At 50.4% G+C, this 27,535-nt stretch overlaps 1 protein-coding gene across 2 annotated transcripts in view; it reads left to right on the forward strand.

The window, feature by feature from the left end:
- Positions 1 to 27,535, forward strand: part of ITFG2 (integrin alpha FG-GAP repeat containing 2) — a 595,129-nt gene that overhangs the window by 45,967 nt on the left and 521,627 nt on the right. The gene's annotated exons all lie outside the window — the stretch shown is intronic.

A 27,535-nucleotide genomic window follows, 5' to 3' on the forward strand; every position in this document is an offset into this window, starting at 1 on the left:
GGCAAGAGACATCTGGGCTGCAGGCTGGGACTGCAAGGCTTCCCGTTGGTGTAGTGCGGCAAGAGGCATCTGGGCTGCAGGCTGGGGCTGCAAGCCTTTCCGTTGGTGTAGTGCGGCAAGAGACATCTGGGCTGCAGGCTGGGGCTGCAAGTCTTCCCGTTGAAAGTGATGACCTCTGGGTTGCCCCTGGCATGGTGCAGCCAGAATTTCCTGAGTTTACTGGTGTTCCAGGGTCTAGAGTGAATACCGAGAACTTTTTGCCTGTAAATTTTTTTCAGTTGTTTATGGACGATGTGTTTTTGGCAGAGATTGTTGAGCAGACTAATTTGTATGCCGAACAGTTTTTGAGGGACAACAGTGCCAGTCTTAAGCCACACTCTAGAGCTACCCGGTGGACTCCCACAAATGTTGAAGAGATGAAGAAGTTCTTGGGTTTAACTTTTTTGATGGGCTTGCTAAGGAAGCCATCATTGGCTTCATATTGGTCTAGCAGTCCCTTGATGGCAACGTCTATTTTTCCGGCAGTCATGAGTCGTGACAGGTATTTGCTTCTGCTTCGGATGATGCACTTTGTAGATAATGGTTTAGCGTTGCCACGAGATCACCCTGATTGTGACCGTCTTTTTAAGATTAGGCCTGTCCTTGATCACTTTGTTGATCGATTTTCTGAGATTTATGCCCCTGGTAGAGAAATTGCAGTGGATGAGTCTTTGGTGTTGTTCAAGGGCCGCTTGGTTTTTAGGCAATACATTCCTAGTAAGAGGGCACGCTATGGAATAAAGCTGTATATGCTGTGTGACAGTAGGACTGGATATGTCTCTAATTTCAGGGTGTACACCGGTAAGGAATCTAGGTTTAACCTCCCTGGTTGTCCGTCCACTTTTGGAGTGACTGAGAAAATTGTTTGGGAACTTGGAAGAGGATTTTTTAACAAAGGCCACCATTTATATGTAGATAACTTCTACACTGGTGTACGGTTGTTCAGGGAATTGGCCAAAGTTGACACTTTTGCTTGTGGCACAGTCCGCTGTAACCGTAAAGGTTTTCCGAAAGAACTTGTTTGTCAAAAGCTTGTGCGGGGACAGTGCAGTGCGTTGCGTTGCCAGGAGCTTCTTGCTGTGAAGTTTACAGACAGGAGAGATGTCTACATGCTGACTTCCATCCATGATGAAAGCACTGCACCTGTGACTGTTTGGGGTCAGGTCGCTGAAGCGCGCAAACCTGTATGTGTTTTAGACTATAATAGGTACATGGGTGGTGTTGACAGAGTAGATCAGAGGTTGGAACCTTACACTGCTCTTCGTAAGGCTTACATTTGGTACAAGAAGTTGGCTATCCATCTTTTCCACTTGGCAATGTTTAATGCTTTTGTTGTGTTCCAGGATTCTTGCCCTGAGTCAAAGATGACTTTTGTTAAGTTTCAGGAGTCTGTAATAGGCAGCCTTGTTGTAGTGGAACAGGCAAGTGTTCCTAGAGTTGGACTGGTGGAGGATGTTGCTAGATTGAAAGAACGCCACTTTCCAGATCACATTCCTCCCACACCCGCAAAAGATTTTCCCAGTAGGAGATGTAGAGTCTGTTGGCGAAGAGGTTTGCGGAAGGAGTGTCGTATGTACTGCCCCGATTGTCCCTCTCATCCTGCACTGTGTCTCTCTGCTTGTTTTAGAGCGTACCACACGCGAAAAAATTTTTGGGAGGATTCTTGAGTGGTAAAGTGAACTGGCTGGTCTGTATTCTTTGGATAATTTGATTCTGTTTCAATGTTGGTGTTAGTGCAATGTATTTAGTTGCTGATTTTCTGTTAGAAGATTTGTATCTATTTGCAATTTGTTTGTGTTTTTATTTTTTTCTAAAAAAATCCAAAATGTGATGGCGGTGTGTGTAGGCTTGCGCTTGGCTGTTGGTGTGTGTGGACTGGCACTTGGTTGGTGGTGTGCGTGGAATGGTGCTTGGCTGACGGTGTGCGTGGACTGGCGGTGTGCATGGACTGGCGGTGTGCGTGGACTGGTGCGTGGCTGGTGGTGTGCGTGGAATGGTGCTTGGCTGGCGGTGTGCGTGGCTGGTGGTGTGCGTGGAATGGTGCTTGGCTGGCGGTGTGCGTGGAATGGTGCTTGGCTGGTGGTGTGCGTGGAATGGTGCTTGGCTGGCGCTGTGCGTGGACTGGTACTTGGCTGGCAGTGTGTGTGGACTGGTGGTGTGTGCGGACTGGTGTTTGGCTGGTGGTGTCCGTGGACTGGAGCTTGGCTGGTGGTGTCCGTGGACTGGAGCTTGTCTGGTGGTGTGTGTGGACTGGAGCTTGGCTGGCGGTGTGCGTGGAATGGTGCTTGTCTGGTGGTGTCCGTGGACTGGAGCTTGGCTGGCGGTGTAGGTGGATTGGCGATTGGCTGCCGGTGTGCCTGGACTGGCGATTGGATGGCGGTGTGCCTGGACTGGCGCTTGGCTAGCGGTGTGCGTGGACTGGCGTTTGGCTAGCGGTGTGTGTCGACCGGTGCTTGGCTGGCTGTGTGTGAGTAGTGACTTTCTGCTGGTCACTACACACACTGCTAGCTGAGTGCCACTCCACGCAATCCTTCTGCCTGTGTAGTTGCTGTGTCTGGATTGTGGGCGTGTGAAAGTGATGGGCCCTTGAATGGCGCTGTGTGCCGGTGTGAGTTTTGTTATGTGATGGGCCCGCGGCTGGCGGTGTGAATGGTTTTGTATGTCTCACACGTATGAAAGGTGTATGAATGGCCTGTAAAGAGGTTGGTGCCTTGTCGTGGCTTTACAGCTCACGAGCTGTGAGTCAATGGTTCAGTTTCTTGCCCTTTCAATTATTACCAGTGCATTTCATTTTTTGTGAAATCACTTGGTAATACAATTTTATCTACTGAACCATCACTCACCCTCGTGCCAAATCCAACCAGTATGTGCGTGTGCTTGCGGGTTAGATGACTGTGCAGTAATATTTGTTTTTTTGAAGCAGGGTGTACCTTGTCCCTTTTTGGTGATTTTTGTACTGTGTTGCTTTTGTACCTGGTGGTGCGAATGGTCTTGTTTGTATCACGTATGAAAGGTGTGTGAATGGCCTGTAAAGCGGTTGGTGCCTTGACGTGGCTTTACAGCTCACGAGCTGCAAGTCATTGGTTTGGTTTTTTGTGAATTTAATTATTGACAGTGCATTTCATATTTGTGAAATCTCTTGTTAATAAAATTTAATACACTGAACCATGACTTGCCCTCGTGCCAAATCCAACCAGTATGTGTGTGTGTTTGAGGAATAGATGGTTGTGCAGGAATCTTTGTTTTTTGTTTCTCTGCCAAGGTACACTTTCCATGTAAGAATAACCCACCAACTGTAGATATTGTCGAAAACCTTTGGGAGTTCATGGTGATGTCTCTCTAGTGATTTGAAAAATATTTTTTATCCCCATTGTCCTGTAAACCTCAAATTGTCTGCCACATTTTCTTTGCAGTATTATTCCTAAATTCTCACGCTGTAGTAACAATAGGTAATCTGGTTATGCAAGGGGGGTTACTTTTGTTTTTTGCCCAGGGCTCGGCGGCCATCTAGGGAAACCTTTCCAACCCACGCATTTCTGAAAAGTAGACACCCGGCGGCTTCCAGGGAGGTATGGCTTGCGTGGATCCCCCAACGTTTCCTTACCCAGAATCCCCTGCAAACCTCAATTTTTGCCCAAAAAATCACTTTTTTCACACATTTTGGGGTGGGAAAGTAGTGGCATCACCGGGCTCACACAAATTTACCACCACCCAGCGTTCCCCCAGGTCTCCCGGTAAAAATGGTGCCTCACTTGTGTGGGAGGCCCAAGTACCCGCGGCAGGCAAGGGCCCCAAAGGTAGTGAGGCCACCTCAAGATGGCCTATCGCCAAACCACCTGGTTTTGCAAGGGGGGTCACTTTGGTTTTTGGCCCGGTGCGCGGCGGCCATCTAGGGAAACCTACCAAACCCAGGCATTTTTGAAAACTAGACACCCGGCGGCTTCCAGGGAGGTATGGCTTGCGTGGATCCCCCAACGTTTCCTTACCCAGAATCCCCTGCAAACCTCAATTTTTGCCCAAAAAATCACTTTTTTCACACATTTTGGGGTGGGAAAGTAGTGGCATCACCGGGCTCACACAAATTTACCACCACCCAGCGTTCCCCCAGGTCTCCCGGTAAAAATGGTGCCTCACTTGTGTGGGAGGCCCAAGTACCCGCGGCAGGCAAGGGCCCCAAAGGTAGTGAGGCCACCTCAAGATGGCCTATCGCCAAACCACCTGGTTTTGCAAGGGGGGTCACTTTGGTTTTTGGCCCGGTGCGCGGCGGCCATCTAGGGAAACCTACCAAACCCAGGCATTTTTGAAAACTAGACACCCGGCGGCTTCCAGGGAGGTATGGCTTGTGTGGATCCCCCAACGTTTCCTTACCCAGAATCCCCTGCAAACCTCAATTTTTGCCCAAAAAATCACTTTTTTCACACATTTTGGGGTGGGAAAGTAGTGGCATCACCGGGCTCACACAAATTTACCACCACCCAGCGTTCCCCCAGGTCTCCCGGTAAAAATGGTGCCTCACTTGTGTGGGAGGCCCAAGTACCCGTGGCAGGCAAGGGCCCCAAAGGTAGTGAGGCCACCTCAAGATGGCCTATCGCCAAACCACCTGGTTTTGCAAGGGGGGTCACTTTGGTTTTTGGCCCGGTGCGCGGCGGCCATCTAGGGAAACCTACCAAACCCAGGCATTTTTGAAAACTAGACACCCGGCGGCTTCCAGGGAGGTATGGCTTGCGTGGATCCCCCAACGTTTCCTTACCCAGAATCCCCTGCAAACCTCAATTTTTGCCCAAAAAATCACTTTTTTCACACATTTTGGGGTGGGAAAGTAGTGGCATCACCGGGCTCACACAAATTTACCACCACCCAGCGTTCCCCCAGGTCTCCCGGTAAAAATGGTGCCTCACTTGTGTGGGAGGCCCAAGTACCCGCGGCAGGCAAGGGCCCCAAAGGTAGTGAGGCCACCTCAAGATGGCCTATCGCCAAACCACCTGGTTTTGCAAGGGGGGTCACTTTGGTTTTTGGCCCGGTGCGCGGCGGCCATCTAGGGAAACCTACCAAACCCAGGCATTTTTGAAAACTAGACACCCGGCGGCTTCCAGGGAGGTATGGCTTGCGTGGATCCCCCAACGTTTCCTTACCCAGAATCCCCTGCAAACCTCAATTTTTGCCCAAAAAATCACTTTTTTCACACATTTTGGGGTGGGAAAGTAGTGGCATCACCGGGCTCACACAAATTTACCACCACCCAGCGTTCCCCCAGGTCTCCCGGTAAAAATGGTGCCTCACTTGTGTGGGAGGCCCAAGTACCCGCGGCAGGCAAGGGCCCCAAAGGTAGTGAGGCCACCTCAAGATGGCCTATCGCCAAACCACCTGGTTTTGCAAGGGGGGTCACTTTGGTTTTTGGCCCGGTGCGCGGCGGCCATCTAGGGAAACCTACCAAACCCAGGCATTTTTGAAAACTAGACACCCGGCGGCTTCCAGGGAGGTAAGGCTTGCGTGGATCCCCCAACGTTTCCTTACCCAGAATCCCCTGCAAACCTCACTTTTTGCCCAAAAAATCACTTTTTTCACACATTTTGGGGTGGGAAAGTAGTGGCATCACCGGGCTCACACAAATTTACCACCACCCAGCGTTCCCCCAGGTCTCCCGGTAAAAATGGTGCCTCACTTGTGTGGGAGGCCCAAGTACCCGCGGCAGGCAAGGGCCCCAAACGTAGTGAGGCAACATCAACATTGCCTATCCCAAATGTCGCCTCACTACCTTTGGGGCCCTTGCCTGCCGCGGGTACTTGGGCCTCCCACACAAGTGAGGCACCATTTTTACCAGGAGACCTGGGGGAACGCTGGGTGGTGGTAAATTTGTGTGAGCCCGGTGATGCCACTACTTTCCCACCCCAAAATGTGTGAAAAAAGTGATTTTTTGGGCAAAAATTGAGGTTTGCAGGGGATTCTGGGTAAGGAAACGTTGGGGGATCCACGCAAGCCATACCTCCCTGGAAGCCGCCGGGTGTCTAGTTTTCAAAAATGCCTGGGTTTGGTAGGTTTCCCTAGATGGCCGCCGCGCACCGGGCCAAAAACCAAAGTGACCCCCCTTGCAAAACCAGGTGGTTTGGCGATAGGCCATCTTGAGGTGGCCTCACTACCTTTGGGGCCCTTGCCTGCCGCGGGTACTTGGGCCTCCCACACAAGTGAGGCACCATTTTTACCGGGAGACCTGGGGGAACGCTGGGTGGTGGTAAATTTGTGTGAGCCCGGTGATGCCACTACTTTCCCACCCCAAAATGTGTGAAAAAAGTGATTTTTTGAGCAAAAATTGAGGTTTGCAGGGGATTCTGGGTAAGGAAACGTTGGGGGATCCACGCAAGCCATACCTCCCTGGAAGCCGCCGGGTGTCTAGTTTTCAAAAATGCCTGGGTTTGGTAGGTTTCCCTAGATGGCCGCCGCGCACCGGGCCAAAAACCAAAGTGACCCCCCTTGCAAAACCAGGTGGTTTGGCGATAGGCCATCTTGAGGTGGCCTCACTACCTTTGGGGCCCTTGCCTGCCGCGGGTACTTGGGCCTCCCACACAAGTGAGGCACCATTTTTACCGGGAGACCTGGGGGAACGCTGGGTGGTGGTAAATTTGTGTGAGCCCGGTGATGCCACTACTTTCCCACCCCAAAATGTGTGAAAAAAGTGATTTTTTGGGCAAAAATTGAGGTTTGCAGGGGATTCTGGGTAAGGAAACGTTGGGGGATCCACGCAAGCCATACCTCCCTGGAAGCCGCCGGGTGTCTAGTTTTCAAAAATGCCTGGGTTTGGTAGGTTTCCCTAGATGGCCGCCGCGCACCGGGCCAAAAACCAAAGTGACCCCCCTTGCAAAACCAGGTGGTTTGGCGATAGGCCATCTTGAGGTGGCCTCACTACCTTTGGGGCCCTTGCCTGCCGCGGGTACTTGGGCCTCCCACACAAGTGAGGCACCATTTTTACCGGGAGACCTGGGGGAACGCTGGGTGGTGGTAAATTTGTGTGAGCCCGGTGATGCCACTACTTTCCCACCCCAAAATGTGTGAAAAAAGTGATTTTTTGGGCAAAAATTGAGGTTTGCAGGGGATTCTGGGTAAGGAAACGTTGGGGGATCCACGCAAGCCATACCTCCCTGGAAGCCGCCGGGTGTCTAGTTTTCAAAAATGCCTGGGTTTGGTAGGTTTCCCTAGATGGCCGCCGCGCACCGGGCCAAAAACCAAAGTGACCCCCCTTGCAAAACCAGGTGGTTTGGCGATAGGCCATCTTGAGGTGGCCTCACTACCTTTGGGGCCCTTGCCTGCCGCGGGTACTTGGGCCTCCCACACAAGTGAGGCACCATTTTTACCGGGAGACCTGGGGGAACGCTGGGTGGTGGTAAATTTGTGTGAGCCCGGTGATGCCACTACTTTCCCACCCCAAAATGTGTGAAAAAAGTGATTTTTTGGGCAAAAATTGAGGTTTGCAGGGGATTCTGGGTAAGGAAACGTTGGGGGATCCACGCAAGCCATACCTCCCTGGAAACCGCCGGGTGTCTAGTTTTCAGAAATGTATAGGTTTGCTAGGTTTCCCTAGGTGCCGGCAGGGCTAGGGTACAAAATCTACAGCTAGTCACTTTGCCAAAAAAAGGGTCATTTTTCACTCCAAAACGACGTTGCGTTTTGCGCCGTTTCCTGTCGCGGGCACTAGGCCGACCCGCACAAGTGAGGTACCATTTTTCTCGTAGGACTTTGGGGAACGCGGGGTGGGTGGAAATTTGTGGATCCACGCAGATTACAGAACTTTCCATCACAGAAATGTGGGGAAAATGTGTTTTTTTTGTCAATTTTTTACGTTTGCAAGGGATTCTGGGTAACAGACCATGGTGGGAGGCAGTCAAGTCACCCCATCCTGGATTCCCCTGGGTGTCTAGTTTTCAGAAATGTATAGGTTTGCTAGGTTTCCCTAGGTGCCGGCAGGGCTAGGGTACAAAATCTACAGCTAGTCACTTTGCCAAAAAAAGGGTCATTTTTCACTCCAAAACCACGTTGCGTTTTGCGCCGTTTCCTGTCGCGGGCACTAGGCCGACCCGCACAAGTGAGGTACCATTTTTCTCGTAGGACTTTGGGGAACGCGGGGTGGGTGGAAATTTGTGGATCCACGCAGATTCCAGAACTTTCCATCACAGAAATGTGGGGAAAATGTGGTTTTTTTTTCAATTTTTTACGTTTGCAAGGGATTCTGGGTAACAGACCATGGTGGGAGGCAGTCAAGTCACCCCATCCTGGATTCCCCTGGGTGTCTAGTTTTCAAAAATGTATAGGTTTGCTAGGTTTCCCTAGGTGCCGGCAGGGCTAGGGTACAAAATCTACAGCTAGTCACTTTGCCAAAAAAAGGGTCATTTTTCACTCCAAAACCACGTTGCGTTTTACGCCGTTTCCTGTCGCGGGCACTAGGCCGACCCGCACAAGTGAGGTACCATTTTTCTCGTAGGACTTTGGGGAACGCGGGGTGGGTGGAAATTTGTGGATCCACGCAGATTCCAGAACTTTCCATCACAGAAATGTGGGGAAAATGTGTTTTTTTTGTCAATTTTTTACGTTTGCTAGGGATTCTGGGTAACAGACCATGGTGGGAGGCAGTCAAGTCACCCCATCCTGGATTCCCCTGGGTGTCTAGTTTTCAAAAATGTATAGGTTTGCTAGGTTTCCCTAGGTGCCGGCAGGGCTAGGGTACAAAATCTACAGCTAGTCACTTTGCCAAAAAAAGGGTCATTTTTCACTCCAAAACCACGTTGCGTTTTGCGCCGTTTCCTGTCGCGGGCACTAGGCCGACCCGCACAAGTGAGGTACCATTTTTCTCGTAGGACTTTGGGGAACGCGGGGTGGGTGGAAATTTGTGGATCCACGCAGATTCCAGAACTTTCCATCACAGAAATGTGGGGAAAATGTGTTTTTTTTGTCAATTTTTTACGTTTGCAAGGGATTCTGGGTAACAGACCATGGTGGGAGGCAGTCAAGTCACCCCATCCTGGATTCCCCTGGGTGTCTAGTTTTCAGAAATGTATAGGTTTGCTAGGTTTCCCTAGGTGCCGGCAGGGCTAGGGTACAAAATCTACAGCTAGTCACTTTGCCAAAAAAAGGGTCATTTTTCACTCCAAAACCACGTTGCGTTTTGCGCCGTTTCCTGTCGCGGGCACTAGGCCGACCCGCACAAGTGAGGTACCATTTTTCTCGTAGGACTTTGGGGAACGCGGGGTGGGTGGAAATTTGTGGATCCACGCAGATTCCAGAACTTTCCATCACAGAAATGTGGGGAAAATGTGTTTTTTTTGTCAATTCTTTACGTTTGCAAGGGATTCTGGGTAACAGACCATGGTGGGAGGCAGTCAAGTCACCCCATCCTGGATTCCCCTGGGTGTCTAGTTTTCAGAAATGTATAGGTTTGCTAGGTTTCCCTAGGTGCCGGCAGGGCTAGGGTACAAAATCTACAGCTAGTCACTTTGCCAAAAAAAGGGTCATTTTTCACTCCAAAACCACGTTGCGTTTTGCGCCGTTTCCTGTCGCGGGCACTAGGCCAACCCGCACAAGTGAGGTACCATTTTTCTCGTAGGACTTTGGGGAACGCGGGGTGGGTGGAAATTTGTGGATCCACGCAGATTCCAGAACTTTCCATCACAGAAATGTGGGGAAAATGTGTTTTTTTTGTCAATTTTTTACGTTTACAAGGGATTCTGGGTAACAGACCATGGTGGGAGGCAGTCAAGTCACCCCATCCTGGATTCCCCTGGGTGTCTAGTTTTCAGAAATGTATAGGTTTGCTAGGTTTCCCTAGGTGCCGGCAGGGCTAGGGTACAAAATCTACAGCTAGTCACTTTGCCAAAAAAAGGGTCATTTTTCACTCCAAAACCACGTTGCGTTTTGCGCCGTTTCCTGTCGCGGGCACTAGGCCGACCCGCACAAGTGAGGTACCATTTTTCTCGTAGGACTTTGGGGAACGCGGGGTGGGTGGAAATTTGTGGATCCACGCAGATTCCAGAACTTTCCATCACAGAAATGTGGGGAAAATGTGTTTTTTTTTTCAATTTTTTACGTTTGCAAGGGATTCTGGGTAACAGACCATGGTGGGAGGCAGTCAAGTCACCCCATCCTGGATTCCCCTGGGTGTCTAGTTTTCAAAAATGTATAGGTTTGCTAGGTTTCCCTAGGTGCCGGCAGGGCTAGGGTACAAAATCTACAGCTAGTCACTTTGCCAAAAAAAGGGTCATTTTTCACTCCAAAACCACGTTGCGTTTTGTGCCGTTTCCTGTCGCGGGCACTAGGCCGACCCGCACAAGTGAGGTACCATTTTTCTTGTAGGACTTTGGGGAACGCGGGGTGGGTGGAAATTTGTGGATCCACGCAGATTCCAGAACTTTCCATCACAGAAATGTGGGGAAAATGTGTTTTTTTTGTCAATTTTTTACGTTTGCAAGGGATTCTGGGTAACAGACCATGGTGGGAGGCAGTCAAGTCACCCCATCCTGGATTCCCCTGGGTGTCTAGTTTTCAGAAATGTATAGGTTTGCTAGGTTTCCCTAGGTGCCGGCAGGGCTAGGGTACAAAATCTACAGCTAGTCACTTTGCCAAAAAAAGGGTCATTTTTCACTCCAAAACCACGTTGCGTTTTGCGCCGTTTCCTGTTGCGGGCACTAGGCCGACCCGCACAAGTGAGGTACCATTTTTCTCGTAGGACTTTGGGGAACGCGGGGTGGGTGGAAATTTGTGGATCCACGCAGATTCCAGAACTTTCCATCACAGAAATGTGGGGAAAATGTGTTTTTTTTTTCAATTTTTTACTTTTGCAAGGGATTCTGGGTAACAGACCATGGTGGGAGGCAGTCAAGTCACCCCATCCTGGATTCCCCTGGGTGTCTAGTTTTCAAAAATGTATAGGTTTGCTAGGTTTCCCTAGGTGCCGGCAGGGCTAGGGTACAAAATCTACAGCTAGTCACTTTGCCAAAAAAAGGGTCATTTTTCACTCCAAAACCACGCTGCGTTTTGCGCCGTTTCCTGTCGTGGGCACTAGGCCGACCCGCACAAGTGAGGTACCATTTTTCTCGTAGGACTTTGGGGAACGCGGGGTGGGTGGAAATTTGTGGATCCACGCAGATTCCAGAACTTTCCATCACAGAAATGTGGGGAAAATGTGGGTTTTTTTTCAATTTTTTACGTTTGCAATGGATTCTGGGTAACAGACCATGGTGGGAGGCAGTCAAGTCACCCCATCCTGGATTCCCCTGGGTGTCTAGTTTTCAGAAATGTATAGGTTTGCTAGGTTTCCCTAGGTGCCGGCAGGGCTAGGGTACAAAATCTACAGCTAGTCACTTTGCCAAAAAAAGGGTCATTTTTCACTCCAAAACCACGTTGCGTTTTGCGCCGTTTCCTGTCGCGGGCACTAGGCCGACCCGCACAAGTGAGGTACCATTTTTCTCGTATGACTTTGGGGAACGCGGGGTGGGTGGAAATTTGTGGATCCACGCAGATTCCAGAACTTTCCATCACAGAAATGTGGGGAAAATGTGGGTTTTTTTTCAATTTTTTACGTTTGCAAGGGATTCTGGGTAACAGACCATGGTGGGAGGCAGTCAAGTCACCCCATCCTGGATTCCCCTGGGTGTCTAGTTTTCAGAAATGTATAGGTTTGCTAGGTTTCCCTAGGTGCCGGCAGGGCTAGGGTACAAAATCTACAGCTAGTCACTTTGCCAAAAAAAGGGTCATTTTTCACTCCAAAACCACGTTGCGTTTTGCGCCGTTTCCTGTCGCGGGCACTAGGCCAACCCGCACAAGTGAGGTACCATTTTTCTCGTAGGACTTTGGGGAACGCGGGGTGGGTGGAAATTTGTGGATCCACGCAGATTCCAGAACTTTCCATCACAGAAATGTGGGGAAAATGTGTTTTTTTTTGTCAATTTTTTACGTTTGCAAGGGATTCTGGGTAACAGACCATGGTGGGAGGCAGTCAAGTCACCCCATCCTGGATTCCCCTGGGTGTCTAGTTTTCAGAAATGTATAGGTTTGCTAGGTTTCCCTAGGTGCCGGCAGGGCTAGGGTACAAAATCTACAGCTAGTCACTTTGCCAAAAAAAGGGTCATTTTTCACTCCAAAACCACGTTGCGTTTTGCGCCGTTTCCTGTCGCGGGCACTAGGCCGACCCGCACAAGTGAGGTACCATTGTTCTCGTAGGACTTTGGGGAACGCGGGGTGGGTGGAAATTTGTGGATCCACGCAGATTCCAGAACTTTCCATCACAGAAATGTGGGGAAAATGTGTTTTTTTTTTCAATTTTTTACGTTTGCAAGGGATTCTGGGTAACAGACCATGGTGGGAGGCAGTCAAGTCACCCCATCCTGGATTCCCCTGGGTGTCTAGTTTTCAAAAATGTATAGGTTTGCTAGGTTTCCCTAGGTGCCGGCAGGGCTAGGGTACAAAATCTACAGCTAGTCACTTTGCCAAAAAAAGGGTCATTTTTCACTCCAAAACCACGTTGCGTTTTGCGCCGTTTCCTGTCGCGGGCACTAGGCCGACCCGCACAAGTGAGGTACCATTTTTCTCGTAGGACTTTGGGGAACGCGGGGTGGGTGGAAATTTGTGGATCCACGCAGATTCCAGAACTTTCCATCACAGAAATGTGGGGAAAATGTGTTTTTTTTGTCAATTTTTTACGTTTGCTAGGGATTCTGGGTAACAGACCATGGTGGGAGGCAGTCAAGTCACCCCATCCTGGATTCCCCTGGGTGTCTAGTTTTCAGAAATGTATAGGTTTGCTAGGTTTCCCTAGGTGCCGGCAGGGCTAGGGTACAAAATCTACAGCTAGTCACTTTGCCAAAAAAAGGGTCATTTTTCACTCCAAAACCACGTTGCGTTTTGCGCCGTTTCCTGTCGCGGGCACTAGGCCGACCCGCACAAGTGAGGTACCATTTTTCTCGTAGGACTTTGGGGAACGCGGGGTGGGTGGAAATTTGTGGATCCACGCAGATTCCAGAACTTTCCATCACAGAAATGTGGGGAAAATGTGGTTTTTTTTTCAATTTTTTACGTTTGCAAGGGATTCTGGGTAACAGACCATGGTGGGAGGCAGTCAAGTCACCCCATCCTGGATTCCCCTGGGTGTCTAGTTTTCAAAAATGTATAGGTTTGCTAGGTTTCCCTAGGTGCCGGCAGGGCTAGGGTTCAAAAACTACAGCTAGACTCTTTGCAAAAAAAGTGTAAATTTTCAGTGTGAAAATGTGGTGTGTTCACCTTAGGTTTTGAGCCACTTCCTGTCGTGGGCACTATGCCTACCCACACAAGTGAGGTACCATTTTTCTCGGGAGACTTAGGGTAGTTCAAATTTGTAAAGCAACTGTTATTACCTGTTGATTTTTGATGCATTTCTCCCTTCCAAATGAAAGACATTGTGTAAAAAAAAAGTCATTTTGAAAAATGACCAATAATTGTCATGCAAATATGAGTATTCCCAATTTCGAAAATGTGCAAATATGCACTGTTTCTGAACTCTGTAATTTGTTCCCATTTCAGAAATACATAGGTGACTTTCATACCGATTTTTCCAAGTATACATTTTCCCACAATAATTGCTATATACCCGGACCAAAAAAAAAAAACATTACAAAATGCTGCTCATTTTTCTACTCTGGGTTCGTTGGGCTCTTGATGAACCTACAAGTCCTATATGTCCCCACAACCAGGAAGGTCTACCGGATGTAACGGTACATTGCTTTCAAAGAGATGTCATAATTCGAAGAAGTTACAGGTAAAAACGTTGACTCAAGAGGCTGCTTTTTTCAACAAATTTTTAATTTCTCCTATATTTGCCTGTAAATTTCTATAAAGAAACCTTGATGGATCTACGCAAATGACCCCTTGCTGAATTCAGAATTTTGTCTACTTTTCAAAAATGTATAGCTTTCCAGGATCCATTATTGTTTTGTTACCCTTTTCTACCGTTAACTGGAAGGAGGTTGAAAGCACAAAAAATAGCAAAAATAGGGTATGTCCCAGAAAAATGCCAAAACTGTGTAAAAAATGTTGGTTTTCTAACAAAAGTCTGTCATTCCCTAAAAGCTGGAGAAATTGTGATTTCAGCCCCACAAACCCTTTTTTGATACCATTTGCAGAGAAAAACCCAGAAGCTTTCATTTGCAGCCCGTTTTTCACATTTTTCACAAAAAAAAAAAAAAATTGCTGTATTTTGACTAATTTCTGTGACCCCTCTAGGAGAATCCACAAACCCTGGGTACCTTTAGAATCCCCAAGATGTTGGAAGAAAAGGACGCAAATTTGGCGTGGATACCTAATGTGGTCAAAAAGTTACAGGGGCCTAAGCGCGCACTACCTCAAATAGCCCAAAAAGGGCTTAGCACAGGAGGGGAAAAGGCCTAGCAGCGAAGGGGTTAAAACGCATCTTTTAGTGATGATTATTTTTATACTCTGTGTTTAAAACTACCACTTTTGGGAAGTAGGTATTTCCTTGCCTAAACCTTCCAGTGTGCTCTGCTGTTATGTGTATTGGCTGTCTGGTTTTGGAGGGTCAGGGCAGGCTGAGACCGACCTGGATTAAATAGAGAGATCTACAGTTGAAGTATGGGGAGGGGTGACCCTTTGATCTGAGCAGGGCTGTGCATGGCAAGGTGAATGATGGCTCCACCTCCCACTGTGCGTCTGATGGCAGAACCCCTGTCCCTGAAAGGCAGGATTTAGCTTCGTAAATAAAGTGCTCCAGGACGACACCAAACTGGTTCTGGCTGGGTTCAGTGATTTGTGACTTTTCGAGAACAAAGACTTTTTGGGTATAAAGATCTATGCAAAAACCCCTACAAAGTGGTGTTACTTCGGGATGTCAAGACGAACCTCTGTCCGTGTAACGAGAGGGAAAGGACTTTGAAACTTTTATCCATCTTGCTGAAGCAACTACCCAAGGGCCTGATTTGTGCTTGCCTACTGTTGAAGTCTCAGGGACATTAGGCTTCACCCATCAGCCGTCCGGATTCCTATCTGAGAGGGATCCTACTTGCAAGTGAGGCCTCTGTTGAGAATTCCAGAGCCTCTGGTTCTACTGTGGGGAACACTGGCTGAAAGTCTTTGTGATCACTATTGTGGGCCGCCACAGCTGAGGAGCTGTTGCCGCTGAGAGCCCGCATTTGCCTGTGTCACCAAAGTCATCGTGTTCGCTATTGTGGGCCGCTGCAGCTGAGGCGCTGTTGCCGCTGAGAGCCCGCATTTGCATGTGTCACCAAAGTCATCGTGATCGCTATTATGGGCCGCCGCAGCTGAGAAGCTGTTGCCGCTGAGAGCCCACATTTGCCTGTGTTACCAAAGTCATCGTGATCGCTATTGTGGGCCGCCGCAGCTGAGGAGCTGTTGCCGCTGAGTGCCTGCATTTGCCGTCCTACGAGAATCATCGCTATTATGGGCCGCTGCAGCTGAGGAGCTGCGCCGCTGAGTGCCCGCATTGGCCGTCCTACGAGAATCATCGCTATCACGGGCCGCTGCAGCTGATGAGCTGCGCCGCTGAGTGCCCGCATTTGCCGCCCTACGAGAATCATCCCTACCGCTATTGTGGGCCGCTGCAGCTCAGGAACTGTGCTGCTGAGTGCCCGCACTAGTCACCACTTCGAGGATCTTGCTATCACCTGTGGGTGTCTGCCTTTATGCCCAGTCCCAAGATTATCGTGAGTGACGCTGCGGACCGCTACAGCAGGGAGCTGTGGATGCTGCGAGTCTGCCTGTCATCACCGCAGCTTCCTTGTGAGGCTGCGTGCCGTGCCCCTGTAAATCTCAGGTACACTGTACATCCCCGGGTCACGTGGACCCCGGCCTCGAACTAAGTTCTTTCCACACGCTAGTTGAGTGCCTCTATTGCTTTAAAGTTAATCTGTAATTATGTGCATTGTGGTTTCTTGATAGCTTTTGAGCCTTGTGTTAAGCCTATATAAAGATACTTATTTTTCTATAGCTACTTGTGTGGTGTCCCTCTTTAGTATCTTCACTGCTTTATTGTGTATGGTCATAAATGCTTCACACACTGCCTCTGAGATAGGCCTGTCTGCTCGTGCTACGTTACCACAGGGTTGAGCAGGGGTTATCAAAGGGTGTAGCCCCCTTACTCTGACTTAGGAAGAATGGTCCCTATTTGGACATTGGCACCAGCCACTGCCAACTAGAGATCCCCATTTCTAACACTAATTGCCCCCATAACTCGCAGTACAGGGTACGTGAGTGGTGTCTTTATTTCCTCCAAAGTGTTGGATGTTGAAGGAACTTTATCTGCTTTGGGTGGCAGTGAATTTCGTGGCGAGCCAGTAAACTAGAGATCCTCTAGTCCGTTTAGTTCTACCAGTAAATCGGAGTTATCCAGGGAGTTAGCACATGATTCACAGTCTGTTGGTTATGTTAAATGTATTACATCATTACTGTCTTCCTCAAGATTAGGTTTGAAACCATAGATTAAAATTTGAGGTATAATATGCATCACTGAAAGAATTGTGGTGGCCTTTGCCAGATTATATTTAAGGTCTGGACAAATGGTAGCAGTTGAGTTGCACTTATCCAATGAATTACTGAATGAGTAATCTGGACTCAATATTTTGCAGTTTTTTAATCCAAAGCAGTCTTTAAAATTTTTTTATTGCAGCTTTTAATTCAAATACAGCGTTCCAGAGCAAATGCACACATAACAATCAGAGCAATTAACTGCGGCGCACGTCATAACAAGTCATATGAGTCCCATACTAGTCCATGCAGCTGGATTTGTTATTCGCCGCCGAATCCACAGCTCGTCCTTTTGCTTTCCACCTAGATCAGTTCGGTCTATATATCCATTGCTGATCCATCATGCCATAACCCCATGTGCATTCAAATATGCAGTTACAGGCGCCCACATATTCTTAGGTCTGGAGGCTGCAGGCAGCTCCTCCGCATATATATCAAGCTGATCTCTGCAATATACAACATCGTTCAACGATTGATCTACCTTAGGAGCAGATTTTTGGCCAGAAGCGTGGAGACCGCTACCAGTCTGCGATTACATAGCTGTAGTGTTGCACCTAGTCCCAGCAGGCACAGCTGCGGGAAACACTTCACCCGCTCTAGCACCATCTCTGACAGGATAGCGGCCACCTTCGACCAAAAATTATATACTGGGGCGCAGTGCCAGGCCAGGTGTATAAAGTCCGGTCTACCACATCAGACACAGCGAGAATTGTCCCTAAGTCCATATCTGCACAATTGACTGGGGGTATATTATGTTTGTTGTAAGTATTTGAAATGTATTATTCGAAGGTTACTATTCACAGTGAAACGTCCTGTTAGCGCACAGCATGCCTCCCAAGTCTGCGGGGTCAGTGGTGTATTGAGCACTGCATTCCATTTGTTCAATCCCCCTCCCCCGGACCATCCTGTTTATCTTTAAGCGACGTCTTGTTAAGTCTGGTTATGAGTCCTGTCAGTGAGCTGCACGTCAACAGCCCCTGTAACTCTGCTAGTGGTGCTGGTGCGGCCGGGCATTGGGGATTCAATGCCGGAGTCTGGCAGATACGAAGAGCGGTTAACACATCGAATGATAAGAAATGGCCATCTGGGTATAGATCCCCTAATGTAGCTAGTCCTGCTTTAGCCAAAATAGCCATTGTCAGGGGTTCATGAGTGACCAAAATTTCTAAGTGAACCATGATGGGTAGTGCTGGCTCATAGATAGGGTTTTGCCCTGCTCTCTCACTCAGCCTATGCCATGCTCTTGAGGTGCAGCGTATAGTATTTAGGTCAGAACGTGCAATATTCCCCTGTTTATGTAGCAGGATAGATAAGAGGGGCACTGGATGAGCGTTGTCGCTCTCAACTGCTAAGTGCAGCAGGCATCGAACCGGGTGGTACAAGAAGTGCGTAAACTGCGTCTGGGTGCACAGGTAGTATAATTTCATATTTGAGGCCCCAAACCCTCCCTCTCATATGAATTTGTCAGTACTTCACAGCTACATCTTGGTTGTTTACCAGCCCAAGCCAGTTTTATCATTTGACTTGAGCGTTTTAAAAAATACATCCGGTAGCGGTATCAGTAAGTTGATAAACGTATATAAAAATTTGGGCAGAGTGACCATTTTCATAATGGCGATACGGTCTGCCAGCGACCGGGGTAATCTGATCCATCTAGACATTTGTTCCGTTAATTTCATGATCGTATGGCCATAGTTCTCACTAACCACGATCTCCGGGTCTCTGTGTACCCACACACCCAGATACTTAACCGGGTCCACACACCACACAAGAGGGAATTCCATGTCATGTGGGTTAGTGTTCAATGTGAGCTGAAAAATAACAGACTTGTCCCAGTTTATACTAAGCCCTAAATATCGCTCATATTTTATATATTCACATATACAAGGTGCCAAATTTATTTCTGGGTTCCGCACGTACAGCACCATATCATCCGCATATAGCAAGATGGCTAGCGGGCGTAATCTAAACCTCAGGGTCGCCATCGCATGTCTCTGGCGCAACACACATGCCAATGGTTCTAAAGCAATAGAGAATTATATCGGAGACAGTGGGCATCCTTGCCTGGTGCCCCTACAGATTTCAACAGGATCAGAGCGACGCTTATTTACCCGGATTCTAGCTGTTGGGTTATTATAAAAAAAGTCTGATCTGCTGCAGAAAGACTTGCGGCATACCCATGTGGTGCAATATCGTGAACGTGTATTCCCATTGTATGGAGTCGAAAGCCTTGGCAGCATCAAGTAACACTGCTGAACATTCATCTCCGGGTCCAGCTGATGTAAAATAGCAAACTTTGCACAAAAATTATGTGAGGTCGAACGCTTGGGGACAAACCCTGACAGGTCCAGTAGTACCAAACTCTGGAGAAACAGCTGCAGTCTAGCAGCGATACTTTTTGGTAGTTTGGAGTCTATATTTGTGAGTGAGAGTGGCCTGTATGATTCACATCATTTGGAGGCCTCACCAGGTTTCAATTTTGTAACTATAAGGGCCTAGCGGAGTGATAGGGGCAGCCTGTTCTTTTCATAGGCTTCATGGTACATTGCATGTAGATGTGGGGCTAGCTGCTCCTTGTATGTCTTGTAGAATTCACTGAGAAGTCCATCCCCGCCCGCCGCCCTCCCAATGGCTAGTGTTTGTATGGCCTCCTTAACAACCTCAAGCGTTATTGGCTGTACTAGGTACTCTCTCTGTCCAGGGGATAGCCAGGCCAAGGCTACATCATCTAAGTACGCAGCTATCTGAGCATCAGATGCACCCTCCCGCGGACTATATAGATTTGCGTAAAAGTCCCCAAATGTGGAGACAATTTCCGATGTGTTGTGGCGTGGCACCTGGTTCCTATTTAATATCTCTACTATGTATGTTTGTGACATGTGTTCAGCTATTTTGGAAGCTAAAGTGCGACCTGGTCTGCCGCACTCCCCATACACCCTCGCCTACCATAATCTAGACCTAAATCGCACTTCCTGCTCACTACTTCATTATATTTAGTTATCAACTTCCTTATTTGAGCCAGTGTGACACTTGAATGACACTGCATGAAGCTTTGCTCTAGTCCCTGTAAGGTGTCTCCGATATATTTCAGCCTGTTATGGAGTGTCTTGAGAACCCCCGCCTGGGCTCACATACATTGGCCTCGAATGGTAATCTTGAAACCTTCCCATAATTCCCCATCTCAAACACTGAGCCCACATTTTCCTGGAAAAATGTGTTATTCCCAGCTTATACTATCCTTAAACTCTAGCAGCGAGGAGGGCTGTAGCCTCCACTGATACGGTGGCCGATTCTGAGCGGGTATTGCCATCTCCAGCAATACCGCATCATGGTCAGACCGTGTCCTAGCCAAATGAGATACCGTTAAAGTCCAGGTGCTAGCCTCCCTCGACACCAGCCAGTAGTCTAGCCTAGACCATGTGCTATGCACTGATGATGTGTATGTCCCTTCTTTTGTGCTCGGGTGGCGTGTCTTCATACATCTACAAACCCAAAGGTATCCATAATCGCATGAATAGAGCGGGCCGTCTGCTTTCCATGACAGTCCGTGGTCGCTTTGCGAGCCATTTGGGGATCTAAATAAGTGTTAAGGTCTCCTCCCCATATCACCACCAAGGGCTCTAGGGCTTCCAGGTGTTTCCAGATCTTGTTGTAGAACTCGGGGTCATCCACATTGGGGCCATATGGATTGCCTGTCGTTAGCATAGTACCTCCCAAATTACCCTGTGCTAATACAAACCTCCCCAGGTCATCTGTTTCAGAGTGTGTGAGTGTGAAAGGGGTCCCTTTCTTTACTAAGAAGATCACCCCCCCTTGAGAATGAGGAGTACGATGAAGCCACCTTTACCACCGCCCATCTGGTGCCTATATTCCTCTTGGTCGCTTTCATAAGGTGTGTTTCCTGTAGCAGGGCAATTTGTATGTGATGGCGATCAAGGTATGCAAGCACCTGCCTTGTTTTTTTAGAATTGTTGATTCCTGTTATATTCCATGTCGGGAATGTAATCGTTCCCACTTGGTGTGTAATTTTATACTAGTATTTAGCTGTGGGATATGGTGTAGGATGCACATCCTCTTAAGTGATAGTAATTTCCGTACTTGATACAACATGCACTGCCGCTCCAGCTCCTCAATAAAAAAACACTCCGACCCCCCCCCACCCACTTTAGCATCCCAATCATGCGAAAGCCTTCCCAACTAAACCCAAGAAACAGGTTTACATTAACAATCATTTGAGGTATACCCTCCAGGGGTCACCAGAGGCCAGGTTCCCCTCCATGTGAACGGAGGTGGCTGAACATCTTCATATGTACTGCCATAAACTGAAATTAGTCAATTAGGGCCCTTTTTCAGTTGCAATCTTTGGTTTCCAGCATAGGAGGATATTAATGCCGGGAGCCACTCTAGCCTTAAGTACCTGACCCCAACGCTGTTCTTACCAGCCGATTCCAACCCTGCCCAGGCCCCACATATCCGGCACACTGGGCCTAAACTGTTTCCTGGTAGGGGCCATCTTGCCTGTGAGTTACCTCTCAGTCATCGCAGTCGCCATCGGTGCTCTCCTCCTCAACTGTTTGCCTCAATTGTCGGGGATCCTGTCGCCATCTTCCATTCTTTGTTGTTTCGGCGGCCCTTGAGCAGTGTTTTAGCATAAGCCATGGCATCCTTAGGTGAGGCAAAGATCTTGGTCCTCCCCTCTATCTCTATACGCAGTTGAGCAGGGTACAGCATGGCGTACTGGATGCATTCTGATTGCAGCAGCCTTTTCACTTGTTGAATCTCCTTGCGCGCAGCTTGGACTGCCGCAGTGAAGTCCAGATAGAATGCCACACCATTCCCCTGATATGTTAGGGACTGTTTCTCCTGCGCCAGCCATGGCACTATATCACGGTCCTTGGAATTTAATAGTTTGGCAATGATTGGGCAATGTGGCGTCCCAGGCGCGGGCCTTACCATCGGCGATCTCTGTGCTCTCTATACTAAGAGGACATGGAACAGGTATTCAGCTCCAAAGGTCTCCCGCAGCATATTTTCAATATAGTGTCCCATCCTGCCTGTGTTGGTGGACTCCAAAATTCCAGTGATTCGGAGGCTGTCACGGCGCAAACGCACCTTCAAATCTTCATTTTTTTGCCTGCATCACAGCCAGGACTCTCTCCATGCTCAAGCATTTTGTAGTGACTGCCTGTAAGCCGCGTTCCGTAGTGGAAATGCACTGCCCCGCTTCTCCCAATCTAGCACCTTGCCTATCCAGTTTGGTCACCATGTGATCCATGTGCAGGTTAAGAGCGTCAATTTTACAATCTATGGTGTTAAGGCTCTGTTACATTGCTAATAGGGTGGATTCTAGAGTCATGGATCTGTGGGTCGAGGACTCCTGCTCCGAATCCAAGAGCTCATGCTGTTGTGTTTTGGCGGATTTCCGTGTTTCAAATGTGAGTTTCGCCTGCTGCTTATCTGTCTTCCCCATGGCCCCTCAGTCCCGATTCATGCAGGGGCAGCGCTCCCCACTGCTCCCTCAGTGCGTAATGAAGTAGTATCAGTCGGGCCATTGAATAGCAGACTGCCTCACGCTCACTTCAAGAGAAGAAATCATCTTCACCGTGCAGCGCACTGTACCTTCTCTCTGGGCGCACTGTTTATTCCACAAGTGCAGAGCCTCGGCCACCAAGTATGATCCAGCTGATCACCGGCTCCTTCCACTGTATAATTTACTTGGTGCCCACTAACATCGTCTGGCGTTATAGTGACCACACCGTCATCCGCTTCAATCAACACGCATGCACAGACGTCACCCAATGATTACACTGACACTTTCTTTGTGGGTGAAGAACTGCTGCAGGTTTATTTCATACAACAAAATATGACAATAAAATTGGGTTATCTTACGGGCGATCCAGGGCAAGCAGCCCCTAGCTGCTCCGCCCGCCTGGTGAGCCAGCATACACGGTGGGTCGATGCCCGGCAGTGTGGCACATAATTATTTTCAGATCATCCACTGGGTCACGTGATCTGTCTCCTACTCCCGCCCCTTCTGACAGGGGCGGAGCGTGTTGTGGCACACCCCCGGTTGGTCAGGCCCCCCAACCGCCCGAAGGACTAACGGGGCGCCGTCGCGGTCTTCCCAGAACCCCCTTCGGCTCCTGGACCTTGGCTCGGGCACCCTTACTGTGCCGGACAGGGGTACCCTTACTGTACCGCCTGTCGCAGAGGTACCCTTACTGTACCCGTCTGCCTCCAGATCGCCCTGTAACTCCGCCTGCAACGCAAAAGAAAACATTAAAACATTCCAACAACGCGCTGTCTCCGCCACGCAGGGTAAGCGGAAAGGGTGGGAATACGCGTGTCCGAGCTGGAGCGGCGCGCAGAAAGCAGAGGAGGAACTGGGCGAGAGGGCCGCCTAAGTGGGGGGGCTAGCCTCGCCCCCCACCCCCAACGGCCCGCCTCCACCTACACACTATTGGGAGGACTCCTCCCTGGGCGTAGCCTCGCGCGCGAGGCAGAAGAGGTGGAAGGCTGCGACGGGCGGCCACTAGAGGGCTGCCCTGCTGATGTCCCACTGCGTGGGACGCGGGCAGCGGCATAGTGACCACACCGTCATCCGCTTCAATCAACACGCATGCACAGACGTCACCCAATGATTACACTGACACTTTCTTTGTGGGTGAAGAACTGCTGCAGGTTTATTTCATACAACATAGTATGACAATAAAATTGGGTTATCTTACGGGCGATCCAGGGCAAGCAGCCCCTAGCTGCTCCGCCCGCCTGGTGAGCCAGCACACACGGTGGGTCGATGCCCGGCAGTGTGGCACATAATTATTTTCAGATCATCCACTGGGTCACGTGATCTGTCTCCTACTCCCGCCCCTTCTGACAGGGGCGGAGCGTGTTGTGGCACACCCCCGGTTGGTCAGGCCCCCCAACCGCCCGAAGGACTAACGGGGCGCCGTCACGGTCTTCCCAGAACCCCCTTCGGCTCCTGGACCTTGGCTCGGGCACCCTTACTGTGCCGGACAGGGGTACCCTTACTGTACCGCCTGTCGCAGAGGTACCCTTACTGTACCCGTCTGCCTCCAGATCGCCCTGTAACTCCGCCACAGCTCTGGGGAGGCTACCGTCGCTGCCAGAGCCCCCCCTACCCCCCTAGGTGTTACTGATGTCCCTTGCTAGCCAGCGCCTCCTGTACGTCGAGCAGGAACATGTCCATACCTACCCTGGACAGGTGCACCCCATCCGCCTCGTAGTACCCCTCAACCTTCTCTTGGATCAAAGCATTTCTGATGAAGCCCATGCCCCTACGCTCCATAAATTTCGGCATGGACCTATTGACCCTTATCCGTGACCGCTCTACTGCTGCCGGGGACCTGGCCCCTCTCCAAATCCTGCGGGGGACAATTTCAGACCACCAGACCTCGCATGACCCCCCGGCCTGGCTAATGGCCTGCAAGTCAGTTTGCATCGACATGAGCAGGGCCCTCCTCCCCCTGGAAACCAGGTCATTACCCCCTAGGTGCAAGATGATAACAGAGGGCGGAACCCCTACGACTGACAGGCGCTGTTCAATTGTGCCGCGGGCTTCACTCCATTTCATGCCCGGGGAGCCCAACCACACAAACTGTGTATTAGCAAAATTCTGCGACCAGTTCCTGTGTGCTGCCCAGCGTTCCAGCCTCGTGATGTAGGAATGTCCCATCAACCAAACCTGGTGACCTGTCAATGAAACGGCTTTTAGGTAGTCGTATCTTTATTACACACAAAATTCGATACGTTCATCAAAAAGGACAAAAACCCAGAGCGGGAAAAAAGTCGGGTCTGCACATACAGCATTAAGGGCGAACATACCTCTTAAAACAGTCCTACTCCCATCGCCCCACCCCTTTTACCCCTTCCGGGCCCAGGCCGGCTTTGGCCGCTGAAGTAGCGGCACCAATTCTGAAGGAGTGCGAGGAGAATCTGCGTCCACACCCCGCTAGGCCAGCCTTAGCCAGAGTGGCTCCCAGAATACGGTCGAACTGAAATTTGGTGAGGGGGGTTCCGTCTGCATGAACCAGGAAGGGACCCGGGGACGCTGGACGCAAGGCCAGGTATTCCCTGACCATGTGAACCGGGCAGTACCTGTTGTCCCCTAGGGTCTGTAACACAACTGTCTTCCCCCTCCCTGCCTGGTCTGTCTTTGATCTGCGAATCCGTAGCTCCAGTGATGCATTGAGGGCCACATCCGCAATCCCCAGCGCAGAATCAGACAGGTCAGCTTTCGATTTTGCCACTAGCTCGCTGACCCTAAAAGCGCCAAAGAATGCCAGGCAGAAGGCCGTTGAAAACAGCCTAGCTTCGAACGGGGAGAAAGTAACCAGGGGTACCGCGTCCAGGAGGAGCTGAAGGTCTATGAATTCAATGGGTGCCCTGGTGTCAGGTTGTCTAACCTCCTCCCTGGCCCAGCCCTTCAGGGCCGCCCTAATCTTGGATGACCCCGTTGGGTCGACACTCCCATCTAACCTGGCGTCGTGGCGCACTGCTGCCAGGTGACCACTAATCCAGGAGTGCGATCTGCCATTCTCCTTGGCCCACACCACAAAGGCCTCTACCTGTTCTTCTGCCCCCAAGGCTGAGCAACCCAGCGCCTCCACTACCGCTCTGAACGTTGCTAGCTGCGAGTCGTACTTCCTCCGCGTTGCTGGCGCCAAGGACCTCTCCCCCATCTTCCTCAGTCTCTCCCCCACTGAAGCAAGCGCCAGAGGTGGTCCGGGAATGGTGTCATCTCCGCCCTTGCCCGCGGCCAGGCCTCCCGGAACCGGAGCCACTGAAAGCGAGAAAGAGCGTCAGCTGCCACATTCCGTACACCCGCGATGTGCCGCGCCCTAAACTCGATGTTGCTGTGCAGACCCTCCCTGACTAACTCCCTCAGCAGACTCAGGACTAGCGGGCACGAGGCAGTAAGGCCATTAATGGCGTGCACCACCGCCATGTTGTCTGACCAGAAGACAACCTTCATGTTGCTCAGTGTGGCCCGCCAGAGATGCAGTGCTACTACAATTGGGAAGAGTTCCAACACTGCAACGTTCTGTGTCACCTTCTTTTTTCGCCATGCATTGGGCCACCGCATCGCGCACCACTCTTCCCCCAGGATCACACCAAAACCTTCCCTTCCAGACGCATCAGAAAACAAGCAGAGCTCCTGACTGGCTATCCACGGGGCCCTCCAAATCACCGTCCCATTAAAACCCATGAGGAATTCCGCCCACATGGCAAGGTCAGCCTTCAAGCCGGCGGTCAGTCGTACAAAATGGTGCTTCTGAGTTACATTTGCCGTGGCCCCCGCCAGCCTCCTTGAAAACACTCTGCCTGCTGGAATCACTCTTGCTGCAAAATTCAATTTGCCAATCAAGCTCTGGACAGCCCCGAGGGTCGCTTTGTCCTTGCCCAGCAGCGCCTGGATATCCTGCAACAAGCCCAGTACCTTATCGGCGGGGAGCCTCGACTCACCCTTTACCGTATCTAGCTCCACGCCAAGAAAGGTCAGTACCTGTGCCGGCCCCTCGGTCTTACCTGGGGCAAGGGGAACCCCCAGAAACTCTGCCAGCTCCTCAAACCGACTCAAGCCTACTGCACACTCGTCCGACCCACCCGGACCGAAGAATAGGAAGTCATCTAGATAGTGGGTCACCTGTGTGATCCCGTAAAGTTCCCCCAAGGCCCACTGAAGGAACGAGCTGAAGGCTTCGAAGTAGGCGCAGGAGACAGCACAGCCCATCGGCATGCAGCGATCATAAAAGAACTGCCCTGCCCACTTGAAGCCCAGCAGATGTTGACTGGCTGGATGTACCGGCAGCAGGCGGAACGCGGATTCAATGTCCGCCTTCGCCAGCCACGCCCCCTTCCCTACTCTCCTGACCATGTCAATGGCCATGTCCAGGGAGCAGTATGCCACGGAACAAATCCCCTTGTCCAGCCAGTGGTTCACAGAATTTCCTTCAGGGTACGACAGGTGGTGAATTAGGCGGTAAGTGCCCTGTTGTTTTTTCGGCACAACTCCCAGTGGTGACACCAAAAAATGGTCCAAGGGCGGGCTGCTAAAAGGCCCAGCGACCCTTCCCGCTAACAACTCCTTTCTAACCTTTTGGTCCACCACCCCGGGCATGTCCCTAGCGGACTTCAGGTTCTTTGCATCTCTGGACTCCAGTGGCCCATTGTAGGGAATCCTAAAGCCATCAATGAACCCCCCCGCCAGGAGCGGCCTGTCCCGAAGCAGTGGATACCGCCTAATTAGTGGGAGGATATTTCCAAGGATGATGGGTGAAGGACCCTTAACGGGGCTGTGTCGCTCTGTGATGAACCCAGAAATGCGGGGGATGGAACAGTTGGGGGGGGGGGAGGACTGACGGAGGGGGGGTCCCAGGTGTGGTCTCAGATTCGGGCGTCAGTCCTGTTGGGTGCAGCGGGCTGTGGTGCGCTCTGGCTGGGGGGGCATGAAGTGGCAGGGTGCTGCGCGCCGCACTTGCTGCAGCTGTGTGCGAATTTACATGACCTCCCCCAGGTGCAGTTTCCCCCATTGTAAAGGCGGCACGTCCCTGAATTGAATCGCTTGCCCTGCCGCTGCCCCCGCCCCCTGCCACCCCGAAAAGGCTGCTTAAAGGGGCGCCTGGGAAACTGATCCTTCTTTTTATCGAATGCCTCCCCTTGCCCCTTATATGCCTGATCCTTCTTCTCCCTGGTGGGTCGGCACATGTGTTCTACCCAAAGCTGGATCTCCTTCTGATCCCACCCCAGGTCCGGGCATATGGCCATTCTTTTCCTGAAATCCTGGTCGTAATAGAACCAACCCAACCCCCCAGAGAGCCTAGCCTCTTCTTGGATCGTGCTGGCATACTGCATTAGAGCCTCACTCTGTTCCGGAAATTTCTGCACTATGACAGCTGCCAATATATTAAATGCAGATGTCCAATTTTCGATCGTCTTGTCCGGCCATCGCTGATACCTGACCCTT

Source organism: Triturus cristatus, chromosome 4_1, assembly GCF_964204655.1.
Source record: "Triturus cristatus chromosome 4_1, aTriCri1.1, whole genome shotgun sequence".
In the NCBI taxonomy this organism is placed as follows: domain Eukaryota; kingdom Metazoa; phylum Chordata; class Amphibia; order Caudata; family Salamandridae; genus Triturus; species Triturus cristatus.